Genomic DNA, 26,317 nt, shown 5'->3' with positions numbered 1-26,317 from the left:
GATTTCTCTGCCTTACTGATTATGTTATTCCCTTCTTGAGCCAAATCTGATGAGAGTAAGGTTCAAACACAGCTCACCCCCCTCCCTTCTTTCCCTCTGCTGTAATAGGATTTTCTGTCTTTTCCTGTAATGTAATTTACCCTTATCTGCCTCCTCCTTTCTCAGTACATTTTCTAAGATCAAACTAATCCACTTACTTGGATCCATTTAACCCACTTGCTTAGATTTTTTTTTTTTATCATTACATCATAGTCAACTAATATCTACCCCCTTTATGTATACTCCTTTAACATGGTGTAATAACAATACAGTTCTCAAGAGTTTCAAGTGTCATCTTCCCTTGTAGGGATGTAAACAGTCCACCCTTATTAACAACATATTGTATCTTTCTGTCCCATTTACCTTTTTATGTCTCTCTTGAATCTTGTACTTGAAGATTCTGGTCTTTTTATCAGGAAGGTTTGAAAGTCCCCTATTTCATTGAATATCCATCTCCTCCCTTGAAAAATCATGCTCATTTTTGCTGGATAGTTGATCCTTGGCTGCAATCCCAGCTCCTTTGCCTTAGGGAATATCGTGTTCCACGCCCTGTGGTCTTTTAATGTAGAAGCTGCAAGGTCCTGTGTAATCCTGAGTGTGGTTCCATGATATTTAAATTGTTTCTTTCTGGCTGCTTGCAGCACCTTCTCTTTCATCTGGTAATTTTGGAATTTTGCTATTATATTCCTTGGCCTTGTCAATTTTGGATTTCTTTCAGGTGGTAAGCAGTGTATTCTTTCTATGGTTGTTTTCCCTTCTATTTCTAGGACTTCAGGGCAGTTTTCCTTTATGATTTCCTGAAAGATACTGTCCAAGCTCTTTTGTTCATCATGATTTTCAGGTAGTCCAGTGATTTTTAACTTGTCTCTCCTGGACTTATTTTCCAGGTATTTTACATCTTCATCTGTTGTTTCATTTTTTTTTGCTTCTATTTGACTGATTCCTGCTCTCTCATAGAGTCATTGGTTTCCATTTGTCCAATTCTAGTTTTTAACAGATTGTTTTCTTCTGTTAGTTTTTGTCCTTCCTTCTTCAGTTGGCCAGTTGTATTTTTTTAGGGACTTGTTTTCTTCAGTGTACTTTTTTTCCAGTTGGCCAATTGTATTTTTGAAGGACTCTTCTGCCTCTCTCATTTGACTTTTAAAATCCTTCTTGAGCTCTTCTAAGAGGGCTTTTTGGGCTTCAGACCAGTTCATATTCCCTTTTGTTGTTGCAGAAGTGGGTTTGTTGACAATGTTGTCCTGTTTAGAATTTCTGTCTTGATCTTCACTCCTCTCACAATATGAATCTGTGGTATGTTTCTTTTTACTCATGGTGTTTCTTTATTCCCTGGCCTTTAAAGAGATTGAGCTCTCCTGCTGAGGACCATAGGGCACTGACCCAAGCTTCTTGTGTTGGGAGCCTAGGTCTTGGTCACTGGCTTTTTGTGCTGGGGCCTCTTATGCTGGGAATTGGAGGCTGTAGGGTTCTGGCAGCTTACCTGGTGTTGGGTTGGAATCAGCAAGGCTGGGACTTTAGGAAGACTCTAGGTTGTTTTCTTCAGCTCCTTTCAGATGAATGCTGCAGGGTGCTTATTTGCCTGGGGCCCTTTGTAGTGCTGCTTCCCTTATTTTTGGTGAGGCACTGGGAGACCCATTTGCTGGGCTGCTTCACTGCTGCTCCCCATCTTTCTTCTAGTTCAGCTGTTCCAGGGTTTTTTTCTGGAGTGAGATTGTCTGGGTTTTCAGAGGTTGATAGGGGAGGATGAGAGCGACTACCTTTTTACTCCGCCATCTTGGCTCCCGGAAGCGGAAGTGGTTATCTCCAATTTAGTACGTAGCTAGTCTGTTGTATGGAATTGTTGGCATGGTACCTCCCCTCTTTAGACTGTGAACCTTCTGAGAGCAAGGACTGTCTTTTACATTTCTTTGTATCTCTAGCACTTGCTATAGTTCCTGACACATAGTAGGCAGTTAGTAAATGTTTATTGTCTGATCCACGCCTTTGTTGTTTTAGTTTGGTCCTGTGTTTTCATCTGTGTAGGCAACTCTCAGTGTGGAAACCCCGTCTGCTGATGCAGACCATATTAGCAGTTGATGTATAACCTTGAAATTGGGTCTTCTCTCTCTAAGGCCAGTTGTATCTTCTATAGCATATGGATTTTCATTCTTGTGATAGTTTATATTTGTAGGAAAAGGTAGATTATACTTTTAGTCAAAAGTTTCTCTATAGGGAAAAAAAGTTCTAAGAGAAGGTTAAGTTCTTTTTTTTCTGAAGTTAAGTCCAGAGTCACACAAATAGTAAGTATCTAAAGTGTGATTTGAAACCAGGTCGTTTTTGAATGTACGTCATTTTTCTTTTTTTCTTTTTTCTGAGAGAGCACTTTTTTTTTGTTTGTTTGTTGATAATTAATTTAATTTTAGTTTTCAGCATTTGCTTCCATAAGATTTTAAGTTTTAACTTTTCTCCCTGTCCTCCTTCTTCCCCCTCCCCCAAGATGGTGTACAGTCTGATATAGCCTCTACATACCATTCATGTTAAGCATATTTTCCCATTAGTCATGATGTAAAGAACAATTAGAACTAGTGGGAGGAGCCATGGGAATGAAGCAAGAAAACAAAACAAAGGAAAAGGTCAGCAAATAGTCTGATTCCATCTGCATTCAGACTCTGTAGTTCTTTCTCTGGGTGTGGATAGCAATTTCCATCAAGAGTCTTTTGGAGTTGTCTTAGATTCATGCATTGCTGTGAAGGGCCAAGTCTATCAAAGTCATATTTTCCAGTATTCCAAGCAGTTGTTGTTAAATCATGAATTCTCATCCCAGAAGCTCGAGTCTTTGAATTTATGAAATGGTAAACTACTATATGCATGGACTGATATGTCTTACATACCTAACCTATTCTACTGATCTACCACTCTGTTTCTTAGATCCATCACTCTATTTCAACTAGTTTTGATGATTGCTGCTTTATAATACAATTTAAGATCTGGTACAGCTAGGCCAGAGAAGGTTAAGTTCTTTTTTTTTTTTTTGTGAAGCAATTGGGATTAAGTGACTTGCCCAGGGTCACACAGCTAGTGAGTGCGATGTGTCTGAGGGCAGATTTGAACTGGGGTCCTCCTGATTCCAGGGCTGGTGCTCTATGAGCTGCGCCACCTAGCTGCCCCAAAGGTTAAGTTCTTGACCAAGTGTCTGATGCCCAGATTTTTGTACAAATGATCACAAATGTCATATTTAATAAATAATAAATTATATCAGCTATAGCAGAGAGAATATTTGAAAAGATTTCATAAATCAGATCATGTGATGTACCTAACGAAAGCATTTTATTTACTATGATGAATCATAGTACACTGTATAATATTTATTAAGCAGCCGCTGTTGTGGGAATAGAGAGAGAGAGATATAACATGTGCCCTGGTTTCAGTCTAATAGAGTGACATGAATACATATACTTATGACATAAAAGAGAATGTTACGTTCAAAGGAGATGTCTAGGCCAAGTGAGAAAAAGAGCCTTGCTCTTAGCAGGGAATTGAAATTGACAAAGGGAAGAAAAGGGAAGGGGGTAGTCTATTATATTCCTGGAGGAATGGTGTGACCAGAGGCATGAAGACCAGAGAAAAGTCTAATTTGTCTGACAGTAGTTCAGCCGATATGTTGAGGATGATATGATATGGTCTCTATAGGCTATCCAGGTGGAGGGATTTGGGAAACAGTTGGTGATACAAAACTGGAGTTCAGTAGAGAGATTAAGGGGGGTAATATGAATTTGAGAGATAGTTCCCAGAAGGAAAAATTGTCTCTGTGGGAGTTAAGGAGTTCACCCAGTGAGATGGCTCATACTCTAGAGGTAGCAAGAGAAGATGAGCCATATCACAGAAAGCAAAGGAGAAAATAGTGTTTCAGGAGGGGGAGGGGGTGGGGAAATGGTGTCAAAAACCTTTTAAGTCGTGGGAAGATAGTTAAGATGCATTTTGATGATGTCATCACACTTCTGTTTGGCTTTCTCCCTACTTGACCTCTGCTGTGGTTGTGGTCCACAAAACCTCTCTCCAAGGCTATCAACAACTTCAGCCATGTTGGGAGGATTGGAAGCCTATTTACAAAGATCTGGTAGGGCCATCAGGTTGGAGCGGGATTGCTGGAGGTTTTCCTGTGCCAGAGTTGGGAGCATGTACTTAATTAAGTAGTCGGTGAAACATTTTTGCATCAAGGAGTGATGTGTTCATCTTTCAATGTTTGCATCTGGGATCCACGTTTTAAAACTTTTTTTTTCATTTGATCTGGTAGTACAATGAGTAAGTGTGAAGTGAGGAAGACCTGAGTTCATTTGGCACTTGTGTGACTCTGGAAAAGTCCCTCAAATCTTTTCATTTAAAGCTAAGGGCTTTTTATACCTGTTTTTAAAAGCAGCCTCCTTAACACACACTCATCCGTAAGCTAAAAAAGGCTTTTCACCTCTAACAGGCTCTGAACTCCCTCATACCTCTAAGAATACAGACCATACCTCATCCCTTCCTAGGTGTCGTGTACAAATATTGTCCTTGGCCTTCTATGGGACGCCACCCAACATAGCCAGAATGATCTTTGACTTTTGTGGCAGAATGGATGTATGGTTACCTGTCATTGCATTTTGTTTTTACTACAGGGCCAACTTGATTTTCTTTATTGCTCAGATATTTCTTTATTGCCATCCTTTACTTGGGTCCTCCTCCCTAATTCCCTGTTTGTGATGTATTGCATGTTACTCATACCCACCAGGCAATTTTCCATTGTCTTCTGCAGTAAAGTCATTTTCACTTCTTCAGAGACTGACACATTTCTCATCTCTCTGCCATATGCAGAAAGATATTTACATTTAAAATGACACATTTGTGTTTCAGGAAGAAATTTCTGGTTACTGCCTTCCCCCCCCCCCAAGAAAAAAAACAGAACAACTTTGCAGCTTCCCAAAGCTAATTCAGCCTCTTTTCATTTCTGGTACCCACACTCACTGTCTGTATAAATTGTCAGTCCAAGATACGAATTCTAGATTGTCCACCCCACTGTACCATTATCTTTTTGTTATTCAACCATTTCCATCATTTTCAAGTCTCCGTGACTCCACTTGGGGTTTTCTTGGCAAAGATACTGGAGCGGTTTGCCATTTCCTTCTCAGATGAGGCCGACAGGGTGAAGGGACTTGTCTTGGGTCACACAGCTAGCAAGCGTCTGGGGCCAGGTCTGAGCTCCCCTTCCCGACTCCAGGCTGGGGCCCTGTGCGCAGTGGCGCCCCCTCACCGTCCACATCGTTCTCTAGTTAGTAAGTGTTCTTCTCTCTTTGTTCCAGTGCAATCAATCCATGCTGTTTTTGGCGTGCTTATGGCTCTCATCCAGGTGGATCTTCAGTGTTCCTGGCCCTGATGGAGTCCCTGTCTGAAAACAGGGTCTTCAGGAGCACATCCCCTCTCTAGTGACTGTCTTTGACTTGAGTTTAATGCTGGATCTCCTTCATGTATAGCACACAGTACACGCGCACACACACATATACAAGCATATAGAAATCCAGGTCGTATGAGCTGCTTTATATCTTCTTTTTACAAAAGAAAGAGAAAAACAAAAGCCACTTCTTAAAGCAAGAGGATAGAACTCAGTAGTTCAAAAGGTTCAGACAAAAGGTCAAACCCATGGCTAGAAAATTCCAAGTGGCCTTTGAGTTGGCTAGTATCCTCCAGGGTAACCGTTGAAATGGGGGAAATTAAGATAGGAAGTTTTAGAATTTTCTCTTTTGTTTTGTTTTCCCTCTCCCAGCTACAGCTGTGTCTGGGATGATAACAATACACTGAGGCCAGTGATTCCAGGTGTTGATAGTGTGAATTTTGCGACAGTCAATTTCCTATCACAGTATAAGTTGATAAACAAACATGAAAGTTGCTGCTTGGAATAAGGATTATGAGAAGAGGCATACTTTGGAACTTGAGGGAAGCTTCACGACATGAATTCTTTGTAACAAGGATAGAAAATTTTAGCAATTGAAATTTTTGTTTGAGAAAGAGTTAAAAAGATGTTGAGAAGATCCACTGGGAGTCATTACCCTTGGATTGTCAAGGTAATTTTTAGCACCATCATTACAGATTTTTGTGGTGAAACATCAGTGTTGAAAAAATTTGCCCAGATTAATTAAATGGAAACTAGTGGAATAGAAAGGTGGCTTCTAATAATTGTGATATACCTGTGTTCAGTATTTTCCTTTATATATAAATAACATAAAATATAAAATAATACATTTCTATGTAATATATGCAGAATATCTAGAATAATGTAATATAGTACAATATATAACAATATGTATATAAATATATATTTCTATATTTTTTGTGGGGATTGTTTTTTTTTTTTCCTGCAAGCTCATTTGCTTCCAAAGGATATTAGTTACACGTTTTCCTTGGGAATAGAGATGGTTTCACCATTATCTTTTATTTCCCCTGAACATACCATAGCACCCAGCACACAGTAGGTGCTTATTAAATGCTTCTTGATTGGATGTTAGACATCTCTCAGAACCCATTAGTGGGTCTAGGTGGCAGCTGTTATAAATGAAAATTAAAGTTACGTTTTATGAAAACTACCTTTCAAAATTTTGTGACTCATACATTTAGATGTAAGGCAGATTGTCTGTGGGTCTTTTTTGGTAAATATATTCCCTGACTTGGTTATCTCTTTATGACAGGGTGACTGGGATGCCTGAAGGGTTAGACACCTAAGAGGTCCTTGGAGTATTCCCAGATTCTTTCTGTGTGGGACAGAGACCACCCACTCAAAATAAAAGCAAAGACTTAGATACCTCGAAAGCAGAAAGGAGTTTATTGCTTTCTCATGAGAAAGGGCACCACCCCTGGTTGCCATTGCCGGCCATGAGAGTATGAGTTGGGAGCCGCAGCCTTGGCTTTTTATCCCCTAATGCGATGCCCCCTCCCACTCTTACCCCTTTCTCCTTTGACTGGGTACTCAGGGCGTACATTCTAAACGTGGCAGCTGACACCCAGTGGAAGCAAACATGCCCGTGTTTGGACTAGATGCATGTGTGTGCTAGGACGTAGGTGCGACCAGGCACTGAGCTCCCCTACCCATGCTGATGTGGTGCTGGAGAAACAGAAACTTACCAGGGAAAATGGAAAATTAACTCAAGGCTTTGTGGAGGAATGAAACCTAGGCCTGTGGGAACAGCACTGCAGGCCGTCTCTCACACTCAGGCAGAGTGCAGGAGAGAGACAGGAGCGGGGCAAGGAGGTAAGAGTGTGGCAGGGAGATACTAATGAGGGAACTTCACTGGGAGCCATCCCTCACAATCCCCCCCTATCCATTTATCCTGTCTTGAAGTTCGCTCACCATTATTGATAAACTTCTTCTATCGTGTCTTCCTCGTTGCCTCCTTCACTTCCTTACTCTTTTTCTCATCTGAATTCTTCCCGTTAACCACCACCCCTTTAAGTAAATATGGGAAGGATTGATCTATGCGTTGACAAATCAAAGGGGCAGTCCCTTTATAAATGCAGATACAGAGACCCAAAAGAAAACGATAATGCAATTGTCCCTTTAAGATTCAAAAAGTCTTTTCTTATACAGCTGTCTGGCAGGGAACATCGTTAGTGAAGTCCTGTGGTTCTTGGTATTTGTTTCAGCCATCTCCAGCACAGCATCTCAGCATTTTCTTCTTCTTGTCTTCTTGTAGGAACCAGCATTCTGTCCATTTTCCTACAAAAGTGACCTTAGCACAATTTTAAATTACCATTTCTGATCCTTATAACCCTCATCATTTTTACAAACTCAAGATTGGAACCATGGCCAATTGTCATGTTTAAGAAATTCACATCAGACTCTAGTGTCTTATACTTTACACTAATCCATTATTAATTTCCTCACCGGGAGGATGAGATTCACTAAGGAATTAATAATAGGCTCCAGTATATATGTAAATATATTAAATAATCAATTTTTAACACAGTACACAGAAAATGATTTTAAGTATTATTGTTTTGTTTGGGCAGGTGTTGAACTCGGAGGAAATGTCTCCTGGCCAAAGTACAGATCCTCCGAGGGCTGGGTTTGCCAGAAGTTGAACCTGTATGTCAATTCTAAGGAGTCTTTTAATGAGGAGGAAAGCTCCTACCCAGCTCTTTGGCTGCCTTCGGCTGGTCAGTTTGTTGTGCAGGAAGGACCTAAGGATGAGGATGAGGGTAAACGGAAATCCCACTAGTGGGACCTGCTTCTTGCTCTCCCTCCTCCTTACCTTTCTCCGCCGGCCCCCGCCCTGGTACAGTCTCCAATACCCTCTCCCTTGGTCTCCCCTGCCCCTGAGAGAAGAAACGACGGAGAGGAGCTGATTCATTTGGCAGGGCCCAGCAACGCCCCTTATGTGCCTCTCAGGAGAGAACTGAAGCAGTTGATCAAAGACCAAGAACATTTTCCTCTCCCTGAGAATACTAAGGTGTTCCCATTGAGGGAAGTCCCATTAGCCCAGGGAGGTATTGGATATGTGAATGCTCCCCTAAGTAGTACAGAAATTAGGGGTTTCAAAAAAGATGTGAAGAAATTAATTGAGGACCTGTCTGGGGTCGCTGATCAGGTTAATCAGTTCTTAGGACCGAATGTGTATGCTTGGGGAGAGATGATGGCAATATTAGATATCCTGTTCACAGGGGAAGAACAAGGGCAAATTAGGAGGGCTGAGATGAAAGCTTGGGATGATGCACACCCGATAGCCCAAGGGGGTCCCCGAGGTGAGGAGAAGTTTCCCCTCTGGGATCCTAATTGGGATCATAACAGTGCAGCTAACCCTAACCCTAATAATGCAGTGAAGATAAAAAGGGAGATAAAAGCAATGTGGTCTGAGGATACCTACAGGGATGTGAATTGATTTGACTTATATACCAGTAATGTAGAAAATGTGGAGGACGAGCCAAGATAGCAGAGTAGCAGGAAGCAGTACAATGAACTATATTCTTCCCAAAAGAAATTCCTACAAACAGATCGAGAAAATTACAAGACCGAATTCTGATGGTGAAATCCCAGAAAGTCAGTCATAGTGAGTCATTTTTTATAGGGAGACTGACAAAGAGGTCTGAGGACACTAGGAATAAGGTCGGGCCAGGAGCATGTCCATATAGAACACTCCAGAGCACAGAGGCTGTAAATCCTAGACCCACATAGGGTACCCAAGACCTAACTGGGGACAGTATGATGAGCACAAGTGCCACCTACTACACAGTTCCAGGTCACAGATCCAGGGTGGGACATGGCATCAGGAATGGCATCCAAGGTAAGGAGCAAATTCAGAAGCAAATAGCACTGATATGGCTTAGACCCCCAGGAGCAGAATAGGGTTTCAGTTCCATCTTCTAGCCCGGAGAAGCCTGCAGAGGAATAATCAGGGCAGAAATCCCAGACCGAAGGGAAATCTGCAGTTCTGTCACTCTGAAAAAGCAGAGCTTCCCAGCTGGCTAATAGAAGCTGAGCCTAGCAGGAGTCTTCTGTTGCTCAGAACCGAACTTGGATAATGAATTTTTAGAGCCCAGACCAAGGGGTAGCAATAAGATTTTGGCCTGGATAAGACCACTTTTAGAGCACTGAAAGCTTACAGGTCCTCAGCAGGCTAAGAAACAGCTGAGCTGTTCTGGCGATCCCAGAATAAGAGGACACTCAATACTCCCAGAAAGCAGCAGCAGTACCAACCCTGACCTTCCCTCCAGAAATATAAAGAGCGCAGGCCTAACATCAAGTATGAAGTGATTAAAAAGACTAGAATAATGAGCAGACCAAAAAATCTCCCCCAAAACAACTGTCATCAAAAGCTATTATTGTGACACAAAATCATGAGGATAAAATTACTCCAAAACATCTACAAGCAAAGTCTCAAAGAAAAATATAGTTTGGGCATAAATTCATTCCTGGAAGAGATGAAGCCAGAGTTTAAAAATTTTTTTTAAATGTTTCTTTCAGTGAAATATGAGCACTAGAGGAAAAATTAGAAAGGGAATGAGAGGTATGGAAGAAAGAATTTGAAAAAAAACCAGCTTTGCATAAAAGGTACAAAACCTTTCTTAAGCAACAAACTCCCTGAAAATTAGAATGGATCAAAGAAAAACCAATGATTCCATGACACAACAAGGAATATTAAAACAAAGCCCAAAGACTAGAAAAAAATTGAAGAAAAGTAGGGTATCGTGTAGCAAAAACAACTGATCTGGAAAACAGATGGAGAAACAAATTAAGAGTGATTGGGGTACCTAAATGACATGACCAAAAAAAAAAAAAGATCCTAAACATCACATTGTAAGAAAATTCTTAAAAGAAAACTGCCCAAACCTTTTACAACCAGAGGACAAAGTAGAAACAGACAAAATCCACCAGTTGCCTCTGAAAGAAATCCCAAACTGAAAACTCCTAGGTACATCATAGTGTAGAACTTCAAGATCAAATAAAAGATACTGAAAGCACCAATTCAAGTAGAAAGGAGCCACAGTCAGGATCACACAAGATGTGGTAGCCACCACTGTAAAAAAGTGGTGAGCTTGGAATAAGGTATTCCAGAAGGCAAAGAATATGAGCCTACAGTCAATAACTCAGCAAAACTGAGAATAATGCTATGGTGGTGATGGAGAGGGAGAGGCAGGGATGGGAATGGATCTTTAATGAAATAGAGGATGTCCACATATTCCTAATGGAGAGATCAGAACTATGTGGAAACTTTGAAGTTCAAAAACAGAATTAAGAGAAGCATAAAAAGGTAAACATAAATAATTATAAGGAACTAAACAAGGCTAAACTACCTACATTCAAATAGGAGAGGGTACGTGTGTCCCCCTGAACATTATCATTATTAGAGGTCACAGTGGGAGTCTAATTAGACAGAAGGCCTGGGAGTGATTCTGTTATCTGTGAATTTGAAAAGATGAAAGAGAGGAGAAGAGAAATACATTGATGGGGGATGGGGAGGGTAAAGGAAGTTTAGGAAAAATCTCACATAATCAGGGTATGCAAGTAAATATCAATAGAAATAAGGGGGGGGGAGCCCCTGACACCTGAACCTTTATCTTATCTGAACTAAAGGAGGGAAGAATACACACACACACACACACACACACACACACACAGAGTTGGGTACAGAAATAATATTTCACTTAATAGGGAAATAGGAAGGAAAGTAGGAAATAGGGAAGGACTAGTCCTAAGCAAAACAAACTCTAAGGACTTACAAAAATATTTATAGCTCTTTTTTGAAATGGTAAAGAATGGGATCCTGAGGGGGGTGTCCATAAATTGAGGAATGGCTTATATAAACTGACGCAGAGGGATGTGAATGGAGGACAATTTATATAACGATAACAATATGGTAAAGACAGACAAGTTTGAAAGGGTTTGGAACTCTGATTGATGTAATGATCAGCCACAATTTCATTGGACTGTTAAAACACGCCACCTACCTCCTGATGGAGAGGTGAAGCAGTAGGACTGCAGAATGAGACATCTCTCTCTCTCTCTCTCTCTCTCTCTCTCTCTCTCTCTCTCTCTCTCTCTCTCTCTCTCTCTGTATATATTTATCATGGGGTAGTGTGGAAATTTGTTTTGTGACTATACCTGTTTGTAACCAGAGTTTTGTTTTTCTTTCATTCTGAATGGTGGGGCAGGAGGGGAGAGAAGGTGGATTTTTGCTGATTGAAAGAAATACTTTTCATGCCATTTGCATGAAATATACAATAGCTGGGGTTTTTTCTCCCCATAGAAATATGAGCTTATTGTCTATGAATGTTTTGTTTGGATTTTTTTTTTTTTTGGCACAAAGACTATGTGAATATTCAGAAATCCCCCAGAGCTTGGTGATTGCACAGAGAAATGCTGTTCTGTGGAATGGCAAGATTATATTGCAGGCCCATTTTTAAGAGCATTTCTTTGAAAACTTAAAAGTGAGAATGATTCTTTGAGCTCCCTGTAAGCACACAGAGATATAAAATTCTCAAAAATCTGTACCTTTGTTATTTTATCTCCTTTGGAAATGATTGAATTATTCCTTGGTGTGATTCTGTCTGCTCAAAGTGCAGACCTATCTTATAAAATGGTTTTCTTGGAACTTACCTTTATTTACTGCAAAGAATTCTCCTACTAAATTTAAATATGAAACTCAAGTCAATGATATTTAAAATAACTAGTTTGTGATAACCATTCTGGAGAGGAATTTGGAATTAGGCTCAAGGTCTATAAATCTGCCCATACTCTTTGACCCAGAAATAGCATTACTAGGTCTGTATCCCAAAGAAATTAAAAAAAAATGGAAAAGAGAAAGGACCTACTTGTATAAAAAATATTTGTAGCAGCTCTTTTTGTAGTGGCAAAGAATTGCCAGAACTAGATCAGTGTTTGGGAGGTTCTGAAGGAAAGTATGGGAGAGAAAAGATATTAGACTGCCCAGATTGAAGGCCTACAGAGTCGTCATACTGATTTTATTGTTGTATGTTTATGAAACCTGGACAGTCTACCAGCGCCATGCCAGGAAACTGAATCGCTTCCATTTGAATTATCTTAGGAAGATTCTGAAGATCAAGGTACCAGACACTATGGTCCCTTCTTAAGCTGAACTGCCAAGCATTCAAACTCTACTGCAGAGATCACAACTTGCCTAAAAGACTGGGCTCACACAAGAAAGGCTCTCACGTGGTGCTCAGAAGAAATGATACAAGGACACTCTCAAGGACTATCTGAAGAACTTTGGAATCAATTGTGTGACATGCAAGACACAGGCACAGGACCACCCAGAATGGTGTGCCCACATCAAAGAAGGCACTGTGCTCTATGAAGGAAGCAGAATTGCAGTAGCTCAAGTGAAACATGAGATGTGCAGATTTAGACATCTCCACCCTAAATGTTTATATGGATTATTTGTGTCTCACATGTGGTAGAGCATTTCAAGCTTGTAATGGTTTGAGCAGCCACAGTCAGACACACTGTACACTGGCCCCAACATCGGGAGGTCATTTTAGTCCTCTTCAAGAATGAAGGACAGCAATCAACCAATCAGTCACGTCTCACTCTTCATGACCCCGTTTGGCGTTTTCTTGGCAGAGATACTGCAATCGTTTTGCCATTTCCTTCTCCAGCTCATTTTGCAGATGCGGAAACTGAAGCCAACAGGGTTAAGTGAGTTGGCCAGGGTCACAAAGCAAGTAAGTGTCTGAGGCCAGATTTGAACTCAGGAAGATGAGTCTGACTCCAGGCCTGGCACTCTATCCACTGCACCACCTACCTGCTCAACATTCATTTTAACACTAAATAAATTCCAGGTAATGTTATTGTTATATGTTTTATTCCCCACATCCTGTACTAGATTGTAAGCTCCATGAAATTAGGGATGATAGCTAACCTTTTTTATTTCCCTAGGGTCTAGAATAATGAATGCTGTTCACATAGCAAATAAATATTATTAGGCTGCTTAAGATCACATATAGCAAAAGGGTGACTTGCAAGAGAAGCATATGGCAAGTGGCTGTTTGCCCAGGTGAACCTGAGAAGGGAGTTCCTGGACCTCCAGTTCCCGGCTGCCTCCTGCCTTTCTCTTTCTTTTTAGGAGCACAGTAAATGGCAAGGCTAGATTTGAACACTTTTTTAATCCAGGGATCTTTCCACTGTACCATAGCTGACTGACTTCATTTTTTTCTTTTTTCTTTTTTTTTGGTGAAGCAGTCGGGGTTAAGTGACTTGCCCAGGGTCACACAGCTAGTAAGTGTCAAGTGTCTGAGGCTAGATTTGAAGTCAGGTCCTCCTGACTCCAAGGGCAGAGCTCTATCCACTATGCCACCTAGCTGCCCCTGCTGAGTGACTTCAGCAAGAGAAGCAGAGGTATCAACACTGTGGCATAATGTAAAGAACATGGAAATATGGAGTTTGAGTGGATTTTACCACTTACTAGCTCTATTAGTTTAAATTGCCTCTTAATTTCCTCATCTGTACAATGGGCATAATAATGTGTTTGGGAGGGAATTAGTTGTTGATCAAATGATCCCCAAATAATTGAGTGCTCCAACTCTCCTAATAGAATTATTGGATGTAAGGGGCAAAAGCCAGAGATAATGAGGTGTCAAGGACTGACCCCCATCAGACTCTGAATGGTTGTGTCCACAGCTTAAAGATGGAGTGAAGCCTTGAGTGGCTTAGTCCTGATTCTTTCATAAATTGGAAATAGTACAAAACTGAGAGTAGTCCTTTAAAGGGCTTACTCTTTAGACTTTGATTGGCCAGTATAAAAGTATTAGATTTTAGCAGGTATGAACAAGTTCCACCATTGAGCCATGCCCCTAGTGGCATTAAAAGAAAGAAAGAAAGAAAGAAAGAAAGAAAGAAAAGCATGAGCAAGCTCTGAGAAGGTTAGGGGAAATAGTGTGAGGACCTCTGAACCCTGCTGTGCAGTGCATCTGAGTAGCCTTGGCCATATGTGTGCTCAATGTGTGTGCTGAATATTCCCACTGATGCTATGTACTGTTGTGGTAGGGTGTGCCCCAGGTTTATGGGGGGGAACTATTTTGTCACTAATATTCATGCTATGCCACTTCAGTAAATGCCTTTGCCTTGGGTTAATTATATCAACTGGGTGACTATTAAAGACGAAATTACTAATGGACAGTTCCAAGCTACAATTTTGTGAGTATGGACCCATAGAGTACCTCAAACCTGGGGTGTTCATCCCCTGGGGGACCCAGTCTGTGACTGAAATTTGAGGACAGTACCCCAGAGGTGACATAAATACTGGCTCTACAGTGTCATATTAAATATCAAATAAACTAGCATATTTGAAAAGCACCTTGTAATTAGTCAATAAACATTTATTAAGTAGGCCAATGTACCAGGCAATATACTAAGCAGTAGGGATACAAACATGAAGAAGGAAAAAAAAGGCAATCGCTGCCTTCAAAGAGCTTACCATCTAATGGGGGAAGACAATACACAAAAGGAAGCTGAAAAGAGGGGAGAGGGAGGAAGAAGGGCAGCCAAGTGGGGAATGAAAAAAAATGACTGGCCTAGGAGGCCACCGGCAATGGAAGTTCTGGGGAAAATTCTTCAATCAGAGAAGCCTCCCAGAGAGAGAGGGTACCGTTGGGATGAGTCCCATCATTTGAGCTCATGTCAAAGTAAGACGATATCTATTAAGAGTATTGGGTTTTGTGTATATATATATATATATATATATATATATGTATACACACACACATATATATATGTATATATATATACATATATATATATACATATATATATGTATATATATATATGTATATATATACATATATATATATACATATATATGTATATATATATATGTATATATATACATATATATATACATATATATATGTATATATATATATATACATATATATATATATATGTGTATATATATATAATTGCTTACTGTCTCGAGGGAGGAGAAGAGGGAGGGAGAGAATTTTAAATTAAAATATTTTTCATGAATTTTTAAAAATTGTTTTTACATGTAGTTGGTGAAAATATAAAATATTCAGAAAGGAAAAAAAAAGCAGTACTAGGCTAAGAGAAGTCAGGAGATCTCATTCTAGGTTCAGTCTTGGTGTGATCTTGGACGCTTCACTCCTACTCAGGCTTTAGTTTTCTCATCAGTAAAATGGGGATAACATCTGCTCTACCTACTTTGTAGGGTGTTTGTTTTGATAATTACATGAGATAATAATTGTGACAGTGCTTGAAAAAAATATCAGGAAGGAGATCAGGCTATTTCTAGGGCAAAGTTGACACTGCAAAGTATATACACTAAGGAATTTGAGTATTGGAGCTGGAATGGGCCTCACAGACCATCTAGTCCAATCCCATCACTTTTCAGGCAAGGAAACCAAGGTAGAGAAAGGTGAAATGACTTCCCAAGGTCATTAACAAAACAGAGATTTGAACTGAGGTTCTCTGATTAAAAGGAGAACCTTATCTGGATAGCTGAATAGCCACCCTGGAAATCCAATTCAATTCAAGGAACGCTTATTAACACAGGACTGTTCTTCTGAGCTACACTCTTACTCTGAAGACACTTCCCCTCTCTGGACCTCAGTTTTCAAATCTGTAAATTGAATGCGTTAAACTGGATCATCTACATGGTTCCTCCCAGCCCTAAAACATATTGATTAATAGGTCATTTGGCCAACAAATATTTATTAATAGGTTTATTGATTATTTGAAAGGTTTCATGGTCTCCATGGAAGTTAACTGGGTTTAGGTGTTGTTTCCAAGTGTCTCTGAAAATGTTAGTGAGATTTTTAACTGGGAAGCACCAGCCTTTCCTCATGTGTTCTGCTGTTCCTCCCCCAGCCCATACCAACTCCCCCCAAGAGAGGCAGCACCAAGAATAGACATTCCTAGTGAGCTTCCTAACAGGGAAACGGGCAGTCCCTCCTCAGTCATCTCTAGATTTTCCTGGTGTTTCCTGCTCCCACACCTGCTCTGGCCTGAATTACTGTTAACATTTTACTAAACATTTTTATGAGAGGGCCACCTTAACAACTTCCAGGGAAATAATTCCAGCCCCCCCCCCCCCCCCCTTCTATCATAGGCTCCTCTTCCCCCTCTACCAGGCCATTCAATGTGGACAATTCCATCTCTGGTTTTATGTATTTGGCATAAATATTTCTTACAGCTCATAAACACCTTTGCCATTTATCAGTGTCATGAAAGATGTTTATGGCCTGAATATGAAAATGAAGAGGGAATTCATGTTTAAGTAAACAGACTGTGTTATACTTTTTTTTTTAAAGAAATATTTCTCCAAATGGGCAAACGAGTATGCAGATGTGTCCATGTTTATGTCTGTCTCTGTAGATAGATACACACACATACCTATATTCTCCACTCTGAACATAATTTGTTGCTCAAATTGTTTAATATAGCTCAGTAAAAGCCCTGGTTTTGCAGTTTCAAACAGCTGCTAGCTTCCTGTTTGCAGGAATTTTATAGAAATAATCCGTTGCAAAGTGAAAGAGGGAAAACAACATTTTTTTTAAAAAGCAAGATTGGGCGAAGCAGGAGATTAATAAAAATCCAGTTTGTCACTTCAGAAGTAGCCCTCTCTCACCCCCCCGTGCATAAGCAGGCTTCCTCTGCCAAACCCCCAAAAAGTTCCTTTGTATTGACAGATGCCATTTGTTCATTTACGATGTGATAATCAAAACCTTCGGCGTTACTGAATGTCATTCTTTTCCTCTCCTGACAGGGAGGCACCAAATCGTTTGTAGTCCACTCAGCAGGCATTTTCCATTAGAGATGATAAGTTTGAGATGAACTATGTTAGAGAGCAAGAGTTTAAAAGAGGTGCAGTGTTAGTCGGAAAATAAAGATGTCTACCTACAGGCACATCCCACCACCAATGAACTCAGTAAATGGTATAGGGCATTCTACATATGCTTTTGCACAGCAGAAGCCTTTGAAATGTTTTCATTGTATACAGTAACAGCAATATTGTTTTAAGAACAACTTTAAGCAAATAAGTCATTTTGGCTACTATAAATACCCAAAGTAACTACAAAGGGCATATGAAGGAAGACACTATCTGCATCCAGAGAAAGAATTGATAAATAGAAGTATGTATAGAATGGTTTTATACACACACACACACACACACACACATGCACACACACACATACATTTATGTCTAATGTAGCCATCTCTATGCTATGTTATGGAAATGCTTGTTTTATTCCATAAATTAAAAATGAAATTTAAAAAGAAATGCTTTCCATTTACACAGGCTGGAAACATATATCCAGACTCCCACTCTCCTAAAGCTGTTTATGTTTACTCTCAAGTTGGACAACCAAACATTATCACCTACTTTCTCAGGACTTTTTTTTGTCCATCTTGCAGAGATAACATGTCATGATGGGCAGAGAACTAGCCTCAGAGCCAAGAAGATATTTGTTGTCCTTTATTCTCAAAGGGACCAAAATGACATGCGAAGTCAGGGTCAGTGAACAATGTGTCCAACTGTGGCTGATCAGACCAACATGAGCTTAGAAGGCTCTACCACAGATCAGGTATATATGAACATGAGACAAGAAAACCTAGGTCCAAGTCTGGTCTCTGACGTATAACGGCTAGGTGACCAGGAGCAAGGTTCTTCATCTTTCAGTATTCTAGAAGTGGTGTCAAACTCATAAAGAAACCAATCCCTGTGGGATGGAGATTGACTTAAAACCCCCCACAAATTAACATTATCTATGTCATATGGTCTTTTTATTTATTTTGTAACATTTCCCAATTACATTTTGGATAACAAATTAGAAATAGCCAAGTTATGCTAAGAAATCTACCAGACCCCTCCTTTCTTTAAAAAAAAAGTAATAATCTAGACTTGTTTCACTCTACGATTCAATTGTCAAGTTGAGAATAATGTTTACACTGATAATCTTCCCTTCAACTGTTTTTTAATAAAGTTATGTATAGAGATATATAGACATAAACCATAAATATTACTACCCACTAGTAGCTGGGATACATATATATATGTAAATATACCCCCTCCCAAAAAAAGCCTCATACTATTGTTTTAAATAGTTATCCTTTGAGCTTAATTTGTCTTTAATTTGGAAGGTCATTTTCAACAAAAGTCATTTTTTCTCCCCACAAGAAAACAGTGACTGCCTTTCTGTAAGTGGCTTTGAATTAACATCTTATCATTGATATTCTGAATTGTTTCCCCTTCCTAAAAAAAAAAAAATTTAAACCCCAGAGCTTCTTAGTAGCCTAAAGGATGGAATAGTGTAATCCTGGGGAAATGATTTGTGGGGCACATGTCTCAGAGGTTCATTCTCCTTTCATCTGCTCTCAGTTACTAGGAGACTTCTGAAAATCGGTTTTGTAGCTGTAATAAAATTCATTCTGTGGCATAGCAAACACACCAAGTGGTGAGCCCAATTTAGGAGCCCAGAGATCAGATAGAACAAAGAAAAATCATAAGTTTTTGCAGGGAAGAAAAAAAATTTGCCTTTAGTGAAGTGCCTTGAACATAGTAGGAACTCAATAAATATTTGTTGCATGAAATGGAATAAATTGCATCTGTTCTCCAGGGAGATAGAGAAGAAAACAAAAATCAAATCACAAAAAGAAAAATGTGTCCCTATGTCTTGTTCACCTTTGGGCATGAGTACTTAGCAGAAGGAAACAAGCCCCATTTCAGAAAGGAAATCAATCCATGAAATGTATCCTTCACATCTCATGATTTAACACTCATAAAACCCGATAGTGAACATTATTCACTGTGTGAACATTTACCTTGTAAGAAATCAGAAAGACAGAAATGAGCTTCAGATTGGAGGGGTTATTTTTAGACAGCTCTGTCATCTGGGAGCTGATAGATCCAAGGGTCAAAGGCCACTGATGGATAGAAAGAAAATTAATGCCTTGCTAGGAGCCTCTCAGTGTAGGTAGCATTCATCTGGACAATTCTTTTGAGATGCTTGAGAGGATGCTTTATTAATTCAACTTGTACTAAAAATTTGGATCCCATATGTTAAGGGCATAGCTACATTTTTACAGATAGAGAGGAAGTCTGCATTTACTTCCAGGGTCCTACCCAACAGATTCAAAAAGACTGGGTTATTTACAGTGAAACAATCACAGACTGTTGGGAATGGAAGGGACTTTAGAATACAGGGCAGAGAGTGCCACTGCTGAAAGGGACCTTACATATAATTTAGGTCAACTCACTCATTTTAGTGAGGGAAATGAGGCTAGAGAGGGGAAGTATATTTTCTAAGATCACACGGCTTATCTGCATCAGAGTTAGGGTTTGAACTTGGGTCTCCCATTTCTCAGTGAATGGCTCTTCCCATCAGGTGGCTTCTTCTTGTCGTCCAGGCCAATAAAAGTAGCAACAACAATAACAAATATCCTGTTTGTATAAAGTGCCATCCTTTTCTGATTTTGTGATTCTTCTATTGGGACTTGCGAACACTACATATAACACTGAAGGAGGTAAGACACACAGTGGTCAGGGAAGTTTTGACAATGGAAAAATTATGACAGCTGAGGTGACATCAGGTGAAGGAGTAGTGCTTACCAGAGCAAGTGAGCAAGCTTAATATGAATCATCGACTTAAAAATTAACGTGATTTTATCAATGTTATTTGCCTTGAATCCTAGCTGCCCTGGCAATGTATCACTTGAGTCTTAGCAATGGGTACTGGAAGAGGACTTAGAGTACAAAGCTCTGGGTTCAAATCCCAGCTCAGCTACTTATTACTTCTGTGATACTGGGCAAGTCATTTCATTTCAATAGGCTTCATTGCCTTTCCCCAGAGACCTTCTCTGTTCTATGTTCCAAAGTCCTTTCTACCCCTTACAATCTATGATTGTTTAACTGTAAATTATCCAGCCCTTATGAATCTGTTGGCATCAGTAAAATGTTGAGCGAGGTGTTCATTTAATGATGAAGTCAGCTCTTTGACTGAGTTACTAGAACTTCTGCTCATTTTCAGGTGTCCCTATTTCTGATACCAGCGTAATTGGTTTTACAGACCCACTGTGCCCCCAAATCATCCTGTGCCACAGTGTGTATAAGCGGATTTGTAGGTACCACATTAAAAGGTGTGATGTGCTTGCACTGTCTAATCTTTTCCGTTTCACAGAAATAACTGTGAACCCAAGATGGCTTCAGATAAACTCTTCCTCCAAACCCAAAGGGAGAGAACTGACCACAAGACTTCAATTCCTTTTGCCCTTGATCTCCCACTCCTGAATCTTGGCAGTTTTTCAGTTCTCTGTAAATGCCATTATTGTGGTTACATAGTCACTAGAGCCCAGGAGAACCCGTCTTTGTGTCATTGTAGCTATGCAGAGCCTGGCATAAGCAGAATTGTCGGGGGCTGTATACTATGATAGGATGGATGTGCGTTGCTGAAAGGATGCTGGACTGGGAAGTTAAGCGACCAAGTTCTAGTCCTGTCTCTATTGTTTACTAGCTGTGTGATCAGGCAACCAGTCAATAAGCATTTATTAAGTGCCTATTTTCTTATAGCACACTAGGCATTGCACTTCAAAAACTCATAAATGAAAATTGCCCCAATCTATTAGAACTAGAGGGCAAAGGAAAAATAGAAAGAATCCAAGTTTCCTGAAGAAACCCCAAAAGGAACATTTCCAGGAATGTCACAACCAAAATCCAAAGCTCCTGCATCAAAGAAAAAAAATACTACGAGCATCCTGAAAGAAGTGGTTTTTAAAATGCACAGAAGAGAACAGAAGATAGTTCAGAAGGAAGCACAGAAAAGGAAGTAAATTCAAGGTCACAGAAGTATTAAGAACTATAGTCAGGCTTATATTAGTCCTGATGGCTTCTACTGAAAACAAAAGGGAATCTTGGAATATAATATTCCAAAAGGCAAAAGAAATATGTGTATAGCCAGGCATAATGTATCCTGCAAAGATAAGTATATATCAAGGAGGAAATGAATATTTAAGGGAATAGAGGACTTTTAGGCATTTCTAATGAAAAGAACAGAGCTGAGTAGGAACTTAGAATTGCAAATATAAGCAGCCAGAAAAGCTAGAAAGGTAAATTTAGTTGAGCAATTTGAAGGAGCTATATGATGATGTAGTCATAACTATTCCCCCAAATCAGAAAAGAAGAAACAATTGTTTCTTCAGAATCTTAAGGTCTTTGAAGAGTATTCAGGGAGTTCAGTAAGAAAAACTGAGATCCTGGGTATGAATCTGAAATCCTCTCTTCATTTCTCACCAGGCTGTACTCAAGACTTCACCACAATGCCCCTGCAAGATCAGGCCTGGAATTCACATCTCAAAAGTACTCCTCTATCCCAACAGCTCCTCCCAGAACCTTTGTTTAAAGGGGGAACCCAGCCCAAACATCTCTCCTTTTCTCAACAGATTGAATCCAGATTTCTCCATACTGTTCCTCCACCTTCTTCACTTCTCTCCCCATTTGTAAGCTTCTTGAGGGCAAGGACTATCTTTCTTTTTGCTTGTATTTGCATTCCCAGTGCTTACTGTAGTACCTAGCAATGCTTTTTGACTAACTGAATTCATTCTATTCTGAGAGCTTGAGATTGAGAAAGAGGACAGAGGGTAAAAGAAGTACACTGGGATAGGGGCAGCTAGGTGGCGCAGTGGACAGAGCACTGGCCCTGAATTCAGAAGGACTTGAGTTCAAATCTGGCCTCAGACACATGACACTTACTAGCTGTGTGACCCTGGGCAAGTCAGTTAACCCATTGCCTAGTCAAAAAAACCAAAAACATAAAACCAAAACCAAAACAAAAAAAGAAGTACACTGGGATAGAAAGGAGAAAGAAAGGAATAGAGCTCGCTATTTCTCATAAATTAGGCTGTGTAAGAAGAATATAAAAGCATGGAAGAAGGGGTAGGGGAGAATGGATATCAGATGATACTCAATCTTAGCTAAAGTGGACAAAAGACAGTTGAACACACAAAAACATAGTTTGATATAGAAGAATACTATAGGAGGAGGGTTTTTAGAGGGAGGGTAATAATAGCAATAATCACAAGCAAAACAAACTTCTTGATCCAGAAGGGGAGATTAAAGACTGGGGGTTGAAACAAAGAATTGAAATCCAAGAGGGTACATCAGATTGTCTCATAGACAATTAAGCAATGACTGAACAAACTGTGATATATGAATGTAAGGGAACAGTATTGCACCATCAGAAATTATGAACCAGATCATTTCAAAGAACCTTGGGCAGAATGAACTAAGCAGAACCAGGAGAACAATTTTATAGGACAACAATGTTGTTAGGAAAAAATGCCTTTGAAAGTCTTAGGAACTCTGATAATTGCAACAATCAACAATGTCTCCACAGGACTTATAGTAAAACATGTTGTTGTTTGTCCTTCATATTGAAAGAGGACCAACATTATGATGTTGAGGTCAAGGTACAGTTTGTTCACCTGTGGCTGATCAGTCCAATATGAGCTCGGAAGGCTCTACCACAGGGTGGGCACAAATAGTCCATTTGAACATTTGGGATGGAGACATCTCTGGATTTGTGCATCTCATGTTTCCTTTTTGTAACTGCGATTCTGCTTTGCCCGTAGTTCACAGTGCCTTCTTTGATGCAGGCATGCCAGGCTGAGCAGTCCTGGGCCAATGGCTCCCATGTCTCACAATTGATGCTAAAGTTCTTCAGAGAGACCTTGAGAGTGTTACTCAGCTCCTGAAAGAGGTTATGGACACATGATGCAGAAAAAGACATACATATTTTGGACATGATGACTGTGGATTTATTTTGCTTGGCTATGCTTAATCTCATTTTTTCCCTTTCTTTGTTTTTACTTGGAAGAGGGCTTAGGGAATGAGGAGAGTCATTAAAATATTATTTTTAATGCACAGAAAAGAACAGAATTTCAGAAGGAAATATAGGTAAGTAGAACAATATTGAAAGTAATGCATAAAACCTGGGAAGACTTACATGTGCCGAGGCAAAGTAAAGCGGGCAGAACCAAGAGAACATTGTACACAAGAACAGGAATATTGTAACAATAATCAACTGTGAAAGACTTAGCTACTCTGATTAATACAATAATCCATAACAATCCCAAAGGACTCATGATTTAAAAAAAATACTGTCCACATCCAAAGAGAGAACTGATGAATTCTAAGGGCAGATTGAAGCAATTTTTCACTTTTAAAATTTTTCTTTCTTTCTTCCTTCCTTTCTTTGTTTCTTTCTTACAGCATATCTAATGTGGACATATGTTTTGCCTGATTTATTAGGTATAATTGATATTGTATTTCTTGTCTTCTCAGTGGGTGGGGGAGGCGTGGAAAAAAAAAGCAAGTTTGGAACTGAAAATAAAAATAAAAATAACTTTTTAAAGAAAGTAATGTATGGAATTTATTATGTACTTAAAAAAAAAGTAAACAGCATGGGGCAGCTAAGTGGCACAGTGGATAGAGCATTGGCTCTGGAGTCAGGAGGACCTGAGTTGAAATCCACCCTCAGACACTAGACACTTGACACTTACTAGCTGTGACTCTGAGCTAGTTCGCTTAACTCCATTGTCTAGCAAAAAGAAAAAAAAAAGCAAACAGTATGAAATGAAGATATATGGTTTTATAGAGAATACTTTTCTATGTTCTTCTGTATGGAAATACCTCACCTCCTTTTTTTTTACATTTAAGTTCAGAGTAAAAAAAAAATCACAGGTTAATTTTTTTTTAAATGTACCAGACTTTATAGGGATCCAAAGGCAAAAGGAAACATTTACTGCCCTCAAGGAGCTTACATTCTCTCAGAGGAAATGTGTACATAGAAAATTAAATACAAAGTAATTGGGAAGAGCACACTAGCAACTGGAGAATTAGGCTGGGCTTTCTGTAGGAGGTAGAATTTGAACTGACTTGTTGGAAGTTACAGCTGTATGGAAGATGGGAAATCAGTTACAATAGTTCAGGTGAGAGGTGACAAGGGTCTGAACTAGAGTGATGGCTATGTGGATGAGGAGAAGGGGATAGATACAAGATATATTGTGGAGGCAGAACCAACACAACTTGGCAACTGATAAGATATGAGGGGTAAGGGACAGGAAAGAATCAAAAGCAACTTCAAAGTTTCAAAGGATGGTGCTTAACAAAAATAAGTAAGTTTTAGAGGGTGTTTGGGGAGTTTGGTGGAGGGGAAGAGATATCTATTGAAAATTCAGATGGATACATCCAATCAGGATTTGATGACGTGGTACAAGAGTTTAAAAGAGGTAGAGCTGGATATAAAATAAGTATTTGTATAAGTTATAATTATATATTTGCATGTATGTGTGTATACATATATGCATATATATATGTATGTATGTATGTATGTATGTATGTATGTATAGTCTGCATACCAGTTGAACCCATGTCATCTAATGAGATAAGGAAGGAGAATAGTAATGTCTCAGGACCGAGTCCTAGGGTACATTCTTGCATAGAAGATTAGAACAATATTGATGATCCAACAAAGGAGACCAAGAAGGAAAAGTCAGTTCAGACAGATAGCAGGAGAACCATGGACAGTCCAATACCTGGAAAATCCAGAAAAGAGAGAATATTTTATCAGACGGGGAATGGTCAACATTGTCAAATCTTATGGAGAGATAAAGACTAACAATAATTGAGAAAAGATTTTCTCATTGGACAATTAAAAGAGCACTGTTATTTTTAGGGAGAGTGGTTTTAGCAGGGTGATGAAATGGGAAGCCAGATTGCAAGGGGTTGAGAAGTGCATTGGAGGTGAGAAGTTAGAAGCAATGAGTGTAAACAAGTCTTCTAGAAATTTCTCTATGAATATACCTGGTAAAAGTTTGGTTTTGGTTTTTGTTTTGCTTTAGGTTGGCGGAGATATGGACATGTTTGCAGGCAGCAGAGAAGGAACCAGTGGATAAAGGAAGAAAGAGGATGATCTAAATGGCAGGCTTTCAGAAGATAAAGAAGAGGATGGGATCAAGGGTATAAGTTGAGAGGTTAACATTTGCAAATGTGAATAAGCATCTCCTGCAAGATTGGAGCAAAGCAGAGTTGGGAATCTTGTTGAGGTGATATGGAGTGTAGAGATGGGGAGAAGAGAAGGAGTGCCTCATTCTTCCAGTCAAATATTTGTCTCCTTTCTCTTTGTCTGTCTTTGAATTAGTTGTCCTCCATACTTGAAATGCATTCGCTTCTCACTTCTGCTTCATCGAATCCCTAGCTTCCTTCAAATCAGAGCCCATATGGTTGTCACCTCCTACAGAGGGTCCAGTTGCTAAGTGCTTATCCCACTCTACCCTCAGTTTCTTGTGGCCTTCCCAGAAATGACTTTGTGTATTTTGAATTGTCTGAATCATGCCCTTTCTCCACCATTCCCCAACCCTTCCCCTCCTCCTCCCCCCCAGTAGAATGCAAGCTTTTCAAGATTAAGGCCTGCTTTTGTTGTTGTTTTTTTGTTTGTTTGTTTTTGGTCTTTATGTTCCCAACACCTCACACAAAGCTTGAAATATACTAGGAAATTTAGTGTTGTTGTTTGTCCTTCATTTTTTGAAGAAGACCAATGGCATCATGGGGTGGCATCTTGACCTCCCCCTGAATTACATTTCTTTTTTTTCTTTTTTTCTTTTGGTAAATATTTTATTTTTTTCCAATTACCTGTAAAAGATAGTTTTCAACGTTCTTTTTAATGAGTTTTTTTACATTTTTTTTTATAAAATTTTGAGTTCCAAATTTTTTCTCCCTCCCATCTTTCCTCCCTTCCCTCCTTTCGCTTCCTT

General features: G+C 39.5%; 1 long non-coding RNA gene across 1 annotated transcript in view; it reads left to right on the top strand.

The window, feature by feature from the left end:
* LOC110203412 (uncharacterized) overlaps positions 1–26,106 on the top strand; it is a 58,017-nt gene extending 31,911 nt beyond the window's left edge. Inside the window, exon 5 of the long non-coding RNA XR_002322956.2 lies at positions 25,406–26,106. This is a non-coding gene — a long non-coding RNA (uncharacterized LOC110203412). The remainder of the gene's footprint in view (positions 1–25,405) is intronic.
* The last annotated feature ends 211 nt before the right edge of the window (positions 26,107–26,317 follow it).

Source organism: Phascolarctos cinereus, unplaced genomic scaffold (genome assembly GCF_003287225.1).
Source record: "Phascolarctos cinereus isolate Bilbo 61053 unplaced genomic scaffold, phaCin_HiC Scaffold_2;HRSCAF=192, whole genome shotgun sequence".
NCBI lineage: Eukaryota > Metazoa > Chordata > Mammalia > Diprotodontia > Phascolarctidae > Phascolarctos > Phascolarctos cinereus.
This window is presented reverse-complemented; position numbering and strand designations above follow the sequence as displayed.